Source organism: Chenopodium album, chromosome 10 (assembly GCF_948465745.1).
Source record: "Chenopodium album chromosome 10, dcCheAlbu1.1, whole genome shotgun sequence".
In the NCBI taxonomy this organism is placed as follows: Eukaryota; Viridiplantae; Streptophyta; class Magnoliopsida; order Caryophyllales; family Amaranthaceae; genus Chenopodium; species Chenopodium album.
In genome coordinates, this window is record NC_137843.1 from 51,198,510 (window position 1) to 51,205,957 (window position 7,448).

At 28.3% G+C, this 7,448-nt stretch overlaps 1 long non-coding RNA gene across 1 annotated transcript; it reads right to left on the reverse strand.

The window, feature by feature from the left end:
* Positions 1-3,715: 3,715 nt before the first annotated feature.
* Positions 3,716-4,917, reverse strand: LOC145564060 (uncharacterized). Its single transcript, XR_014094736.1, has 2 exons — positions 4,665-4,917; positions 3,716-3,964 (listed from the first exon to the last, which is right to left on the reverse strand). It is a non-coding gene; the product is annotated as an uncharacterized LOC145564060 (long non-coding RNA).
* Positions 4,918-7,448: the final 2,531 nt, after the last annotated feature.

Below are 7,448 nucleotides of genomic sequence, written 5' to 3' on the forward strand. Positions count from 1 at the left end.
TTTATTATTAGTTAACTAGAGAGGTCCAAATTTTTTAACAAAGGGTCTAACTTTTTTGCACACAATTAATTAAATCTCACTGAAAAAACTATTCTACACCCCAAATACTAAGGGTCTGTTCTTTTCAGCTTATTTTCAGTTCAGTTCAGTTCAGTTTAGCTCCAATTAGTTCATTTCAGTTCAGTTTCTAATTCTCTTCTCTCATAAAATATTCATTTCAGCTCAGTTCAGTTTAATTCAGCTCCAATCATTTCAGTTCAGTTCAGTTCTGTAAATCAGAATAGGCCCTAAAAAAAATTAGAAAAGAAAAAAAAAACCTTAAACACAATAATTTCTAAAAAGTTGGACCTTAATTGTAATCTTAACTCTACAAAATTAATTTATTAAAGAACTTTTCAATTTCATTTGGTGTATGTAGGACCCACCACTACTCTTAGACCTTGCTTTTCATTAACTATTTTTTTTTTTTCGGAATTGCTTTTAATTAACTATATGAGTACAGAGTAAATTTTAGCCAATAAAAGGTCATCATTGTATCCGATTCCGCAATTAGTTTAATTAGAACCCTGTCATTGCATGAACATATCAATTTGCAAAAGAAAATTATATTAAAATTTCTTTAATTTTCTTTATTGAAATCTTATGAAAATCGCATATTGGGCAAAATATAGCTATAAAGATAGTTGTTAACTTGTAAAAATAGATAATTTAGGTATGAGTTTTTTGGTAAACTAGCTATTGACTAGCTATTAGATCTAAAATTCTACAAATATAGAAGAAAATTTTCAACATCTACCTAGCTTTTCAGTTTTCACAACAGCTAATAATATTAACTTTTCACAAAAGCTACTCCAATAACCACAAAACTCTACTCCAACCACTACGTTTTCAAACACTCATATTTTTAGTAAATAAGTCAAACCACTAAAAGCTAGTGCCGAACACACTCAATATCATGTTGCTTAATTAGTATTGATTGAAGATAAATTTTTTTATTTCGTGCTTGATTGGCATGCTACCAATAGTATAATTAAAAGAAAATTGTCTTTTATGAAATAACACGCTACAGCTAATGTGGCATATATACTGAGATGGGAGCAATTGGGGTTTGTTCTCCTTTGATTAACCACTACTTCTAGATAATAGAATAGATCTAGATAAAAAAAAATAAAATAAAATAAAAAATAAATAAATAAATAAAAAAAAAAAAAAAAAAAAAAAAAAAAAAAAAAAAGGGTAACATTGAAGTCAATGTCAAACAATTAAGGTTGGGACAAGTCTCATCAAGTGCAATTGAAGCCAAATCAAATTAAAGAAATGGGACATAACGAATACACAACATCTTATCATATCTATTATACTCCTATCATCATCATCTAGCCATAAATATGAAATATAGAATATGGACGAAGTACCTTAATTAGGCCTTCTTACAACCATTCAAATTTATCCTACGCTTCGTAATCTCTTTTCTCAATCACAAATCATGCAATATACAATTAAAGACAATACTACCCAACTTTCTTGCTACCGCTATCACTATTATAAATGGCTTTGATCATAGTATGTCCTACGTACTGTTTTGCCCGTATGATATTATTCATTTATTATAATATTATATAGAATGTAGATCATGTATGTTTACACCAATTTTTATGTTTACACCAATTTAAGAGAGGGGAGATTGTTATTGGAACATTCAAGAATAAGGCAAAACAATATTTTGTGATGGTACGTAAGTATGGGTAATTTAGAAATGACAAAACTAATTGCACTTAAAATAAGTTGAACTGGATCGTGATTGTACTTGATGATGACTCCAAATGGCCTGCTTCGATTATTGAATGTTAATAAAATATTATCCTATATCAATGACTTGCAAAGAACTCGTTTTGATTTAATTGGACCTAATATTGGGTTGTTTATTGATCCAAAACAAGATTTGACTAGACTAAAGACTAATAATTTTTTCTTATGTATTGGATACAATTTAGGCCCTGTTCTTTAGACCTACTCTGCTCTGCTAAGCCTTACTCTGCTCATCTACTCTGCTTTGTTTAAATTTACTCTACTCTACTCTGCTCTGTTTTCAAATAATATTTAATAATAACAATAATAATTAATATTGTATTGATGATAATAATTTATTTGTTCAAAAAAATAATTATAATAATTAATATCTATTAATATTAATAATAATTAATATTTATTATTCATAATAATAATTAATAATAATAATTTATAATTCAAAATATTAAGAATTAATATTTAATAATAATATTAATTAATAATTTCTAATAGTAATAACATTTCTTTCAAAAAAAATAATAATAACAATTAATAACAATTATTTGTCACGATGCTATTGGAACTTTGGATTGAACTCTTATCGATGTCATGGTAAGTGATACCAATGGTGTGCCATTTCATGATCGGCATGGAAAAAAAGTTGGAATGTCTTGGCTTGTTGTTCGTTTGACAGAATTTACACATTTATTAATGTTCGTTGGGAAGGAAGTGTTCATGATACCACGGTGTGGAAAGACAGTTTGGGCTATTCAAAATTTAATTTTCCCCACCCACCTCCGGGTAGACTCTAATTCTTCAATTACGTATTAAATCTATATTTTTATTTATTTTGTGTAAAATATTCTAAAATCTATATATTTCAGAAAAATATTATTTGGCAGACTCAGCATATCCAAATACTATTGGATATATGACGCCGTACATCGGGGGAGTAAGAATGCATATGCCTGATTTTAGAACAATGCCACCTAGAGGATTAAAAGAACATTTTAATAAGCTACATTCAACGTTAAAAATGAAGGTGGAATGTTCGTTTGGACAGTTGAAAAAAATGTGGAGGATATTACATAACATGCCACAAGCGTCACAAAAAAGTCAAATGTCAATCATTTTAGCCACTTGCACACTATATAATTTTATTCGGATGCATAAGCTTGGCATACCAATCATTCAACATGATGCGAATATAGGAGTAGCAGATTCAACTATGTATGCACAATGGCGTAAAGATAGTATGGCCAAAGTGCAACATCGTATAGCACTCCAAATTTGGAGGGTTAATCGATCGAAAAGCAACAATGAAAGTGATAACAACGAAGATCAAAGCGAAAATGAAGATGATGAAAATGACAATCATATGGTAGATGGTTAATTCACCACGATATTAAACTCTTATCTAATTATGTTCCTATTTTGATATGCGATTGTAATAATTTGAACATGTTAAACTATTGTCTTTGATCTTTCTACTATTAACATATGTTAAATATGGTACACATTTATATATATTTTCACTCACCTAAATCAATGGTATGAACTTAATAATAATAATAATAATAATAATAATAACAATACTATAAAATTGGCCAAAGAGACTACCTTAGGGGTGGTCTCTAGCTCACAGGTCTCTTTGGCCTAAAAGACCATTTCATCAAAAGTGCGTGGTCTCTTGTTTTAAAAAGAAAGACCACTTTTTCAAATAAATGGTCTCAGGTTTTTCAAAAACTAAGACCACCTATTTCAAATAAATAGTCTCAGTTTTTCAAAAACTAAGACCACACCTATTTCAAATAGATGGTCTCTTTCGTTTTTTTTTTCCTTGAAAAAAAAATTATTCGTTTTTTATATATAATTTCAATTAAACAAATACTATATACGATTCCTATATCATTTACAGCGAAATACATACATGTAATTCATATTTGCAAAATTCTATACATTACTCAATGCTCATACAACATACTATTTAATAATACTACAATCAATATTCTTGCAAAAAATTATACAAACCCCATATTAAAAAAAAATATACATTAATGCTATAATCCAAATTCGTTAAAAAAAAAATGTCTTTTTAGTACTTATTAGATCTTGTGCAGCAATCTCGCCAGCCAAACTATTCAACAAGTAATCTTCTTCAATTACACTTTTTACCCTGAAATTTTTTCCAAAACATCCAAAATTAACAAATAATTATAATAATAAAGAACAAACATTTGAATTAACAATTACATTTAAAATTGCAGAAATAAAAAAGTGAAAATTAAAAACTTAATTCGAAATGAATGAAACAAAAAAAAAACAAATATAATTTTTTTAAAACAAATTCAAATGAAATTAAAATTTATCAAAAAAAAAAATTACATTAAAGAAAATAAACCAGAAATTTTAGATCTAATATCTGATATAATTGAAAATTAAAATGGAATTTAAAATGAAAATCACAAATTTCAGATCTAATATACAAGTAGTTGAGAGGTAAAATGAAATTTAAAATGAAAATTAGAAATTCTTGATGGGATACAATCTGATTAAAACAAATCACAAAATCATCAAATTTAGATCATACTTCGTATAATATAAACAAAAATAAAACAAAAACCAAAATCAAATAATCCCAAAAATATAATAATCCCACAAATATCAGAATCTAAAATTAAAGGTTTAACACATTCTAGCTGAATAAAGTAAAAATAAAAAAAAATAAAAAAAAAAAAAAAATCAAAGATTAATTTGGTGTAAAATCAGAATCTAAAATCAAATAACCCAGAAAATTGTAATATTTATATAAAGAAGTGTAGATCTCTTGTGAGCGTCTAGTGAGGCGAAGTGAGAAGGAATGATCGGTGAGCTACCGCCACTGGTGGAGCGACTGTGAGAGCGAGAGAGTGAAGCCGCGAGCAACCGTGAAAGCAAGAGAGTGAAGTTGCACCGCTGGTATAAAAGGAGATTTGCGATCTGAGAGGAGAAAGAAGGAGGAAGACGCCGCTGCTATAGAAGGAGATCGATATGCTATATGAGAGGAGAGAGAAAAGATAGAGAGAGAGAGAGAGGCGGTGGGGTATGGGTTTTGAGGAAATAAAATAAAATTAGGGTTTGGGTTTTGCCTCTTTGCCGAGTTTTTTAAACTTTAAAATACTTTGTATGTAATGTCAGCGTTACTTTTAAATAAATGAGCTCTCTTTTTTTTTTTTAATTAAAAAAAGGAGAGACTACTTTTTGTAAATAGATGGTCTTTCTCTTTTATTTATTTATTTAATTAAAAAAGAAGAGACCACTTCTCCTAAATAAATGGTCTCTTTTTTTTAATTTATTTAATTAAAAAGAAGGAGAGACCATTTATTTAAAATAGATGGTCTTTGGTACATTTTCATCTCTCTAAGATTATACATAAGAGACCTTTTATTTGAAATATTTGGTCTCTTGAATCCAAGAGACCACATATTTATTTAAATGGTCTCTTACTTAAGATCTCGTTGAGCATTTTTGTAGTAGTGTAATAATAATAATAATAATAATAATAATAATAAGAATAATAATAATAATAATAAAACCCTCTGCTCGACTCGGCTCTGCTCTGCTGACTCCTGCTCTGCTCTGTCCAAAAGCTAAAAAGAACAAGGCCTTAATATATGTTACCTATCATTATTATTCTTGATAATTAAATATATTGTACTCCATAGTTGATTAGTAAACAACCGCGTTAATTTTGACCTAATACAAAGTTTGATCACTAGTCCAAGTTCGAATGAAACAGGTTGACTGCCAACAATTTGGAGACATTATGCTAGACTTGGTTTGAATAAACCAATCCAAAACCCCAAAAAACAAATATAATAAATCAAGTTAGTCAACTAAACTCAAATAACTTAACTTGAACAAATAATGAGCTAGCTTGTGTCATAGTTGGGCACGTGCCCTACCACTAAAAAAACTAAATAAATTAGTTAATAATTAGATATTTCCTCTTTTCCTAAATGATTGATACGTTTGACTTTTATTCACAATTGTTATACTAAGTATGACCATTAATTATTAGTAACGTATGAAACACAAATATTATCATGAAATATATTGTTATACAGCTACTTGATATAACAATGCGTTTTATGCACGGTTGTTCACACTATTTGACTGCTTGTAAATAGTAGAGTTACCCGTATAATACTTGACAAAGTAGCCCAAACTTATTAAGTATCCCTTAAGTAATAATGTAACCCCTACAAGGCTACAACATTCATTAAGTAACCCCTTAAATTATTAACCAACCCCTATAACCCTAATAGAGTAACCTCGCTCTATAACACTAATCGGATTATCCCATAGTGGCTGACTGGCTAGATACAATGTGTGACTAGCCACATATATAAGTTTTTTTTTTTTTTTTAACAAAAGCTACACATTCTCCCTCCGTTTTTAAATACTTGCTTCATTTCTCCATGCGAGGAGTTTTAGGAGAATTTGGAAAAAGTAATAAAATATAGAGGTAGTGGGGTAAGGGGAAGAATAAAAAATTGTAAAAAGCAAAAGTAATTGAGAGAATTGAAGGAGAGAGAATATGAAATTAATAAAATATTATTTATGTTGGGTCCATTATGTAAGAGAAATGAATTAAATATTATAAAACATTTTCAGATAAAAAAATAAAGCAAGTATTTAAAAACGGCCTGAAAAAAAAATAGAGTAAATATTTAAAAATGGATGAAGTATAAGCTAGTGTTAATATAAAGTTTCATAGAAAGCTGGCCACATCTTTTTTTACAATTTTGGATCAACATGGCAACATATACGACATATATGTACCAAAAACTTCTTAGAAAGCTGGTACCTACCTTGCATTATGATTTATGACGAAAGGAAATGAGGTTTGCTTATTTTCTTATGGCAATTATAAATCTTCATTATATTGAAATATATAAAAATAGAAATTTGAACTCCAATGAACAAAGAGGGATAGGTCCCTTGTACATGTAAGAAAAATAGAAGACCAAATAAGTTAAAAGCATGTTAAAGATATAGATTAAGACACCAATTCACCATACTAGCAAGAATCAAGCAACCATGTGGTTCATAGATTTGATGGACATGGATGCAATATACTCTTTTGTTCGTTTTTGGGTCCAAGTAGCATTGTACTTTCCATTTTTGAATAATTAGCCGACAATAGGAGAGAAGCTTTTGTCAGAAGATATTACTAAGATCATTTTTTTTGTCATCTCAGATTTGTATGATTGTTGTCAATTGTTACTTGATAATCTCTTAGTAATATCTTTTCTTAATGAGCTTTTTATATATAAAAAAATTAATACAAGTACACTAGTATGTATTTTCTTAATGAGCTTGCATTACTTTTTTTAGGCTTAAGGAAAGTTATAAACTTGTAAATTATGAGATTTTGTATGATTCCAAATGTGCTTTTTGAAGATTTTGCTAAGATTATTTTTTTGTGAGATTTGTATTATACTATTTACTGTAAACTGATATGTACCGCTATGTATGTATTAGTAATTTTTTTTATATTTTTTTTAATTTCTTTTTAAAGTTAATCCCTTTTAGATTCCTTTTAAATTTATATCCCCTTGTTTTTTGTTGGATTTTCTTTTTTTTTTTTTTTTTGAAACCGACAGTGCATCTCTTTT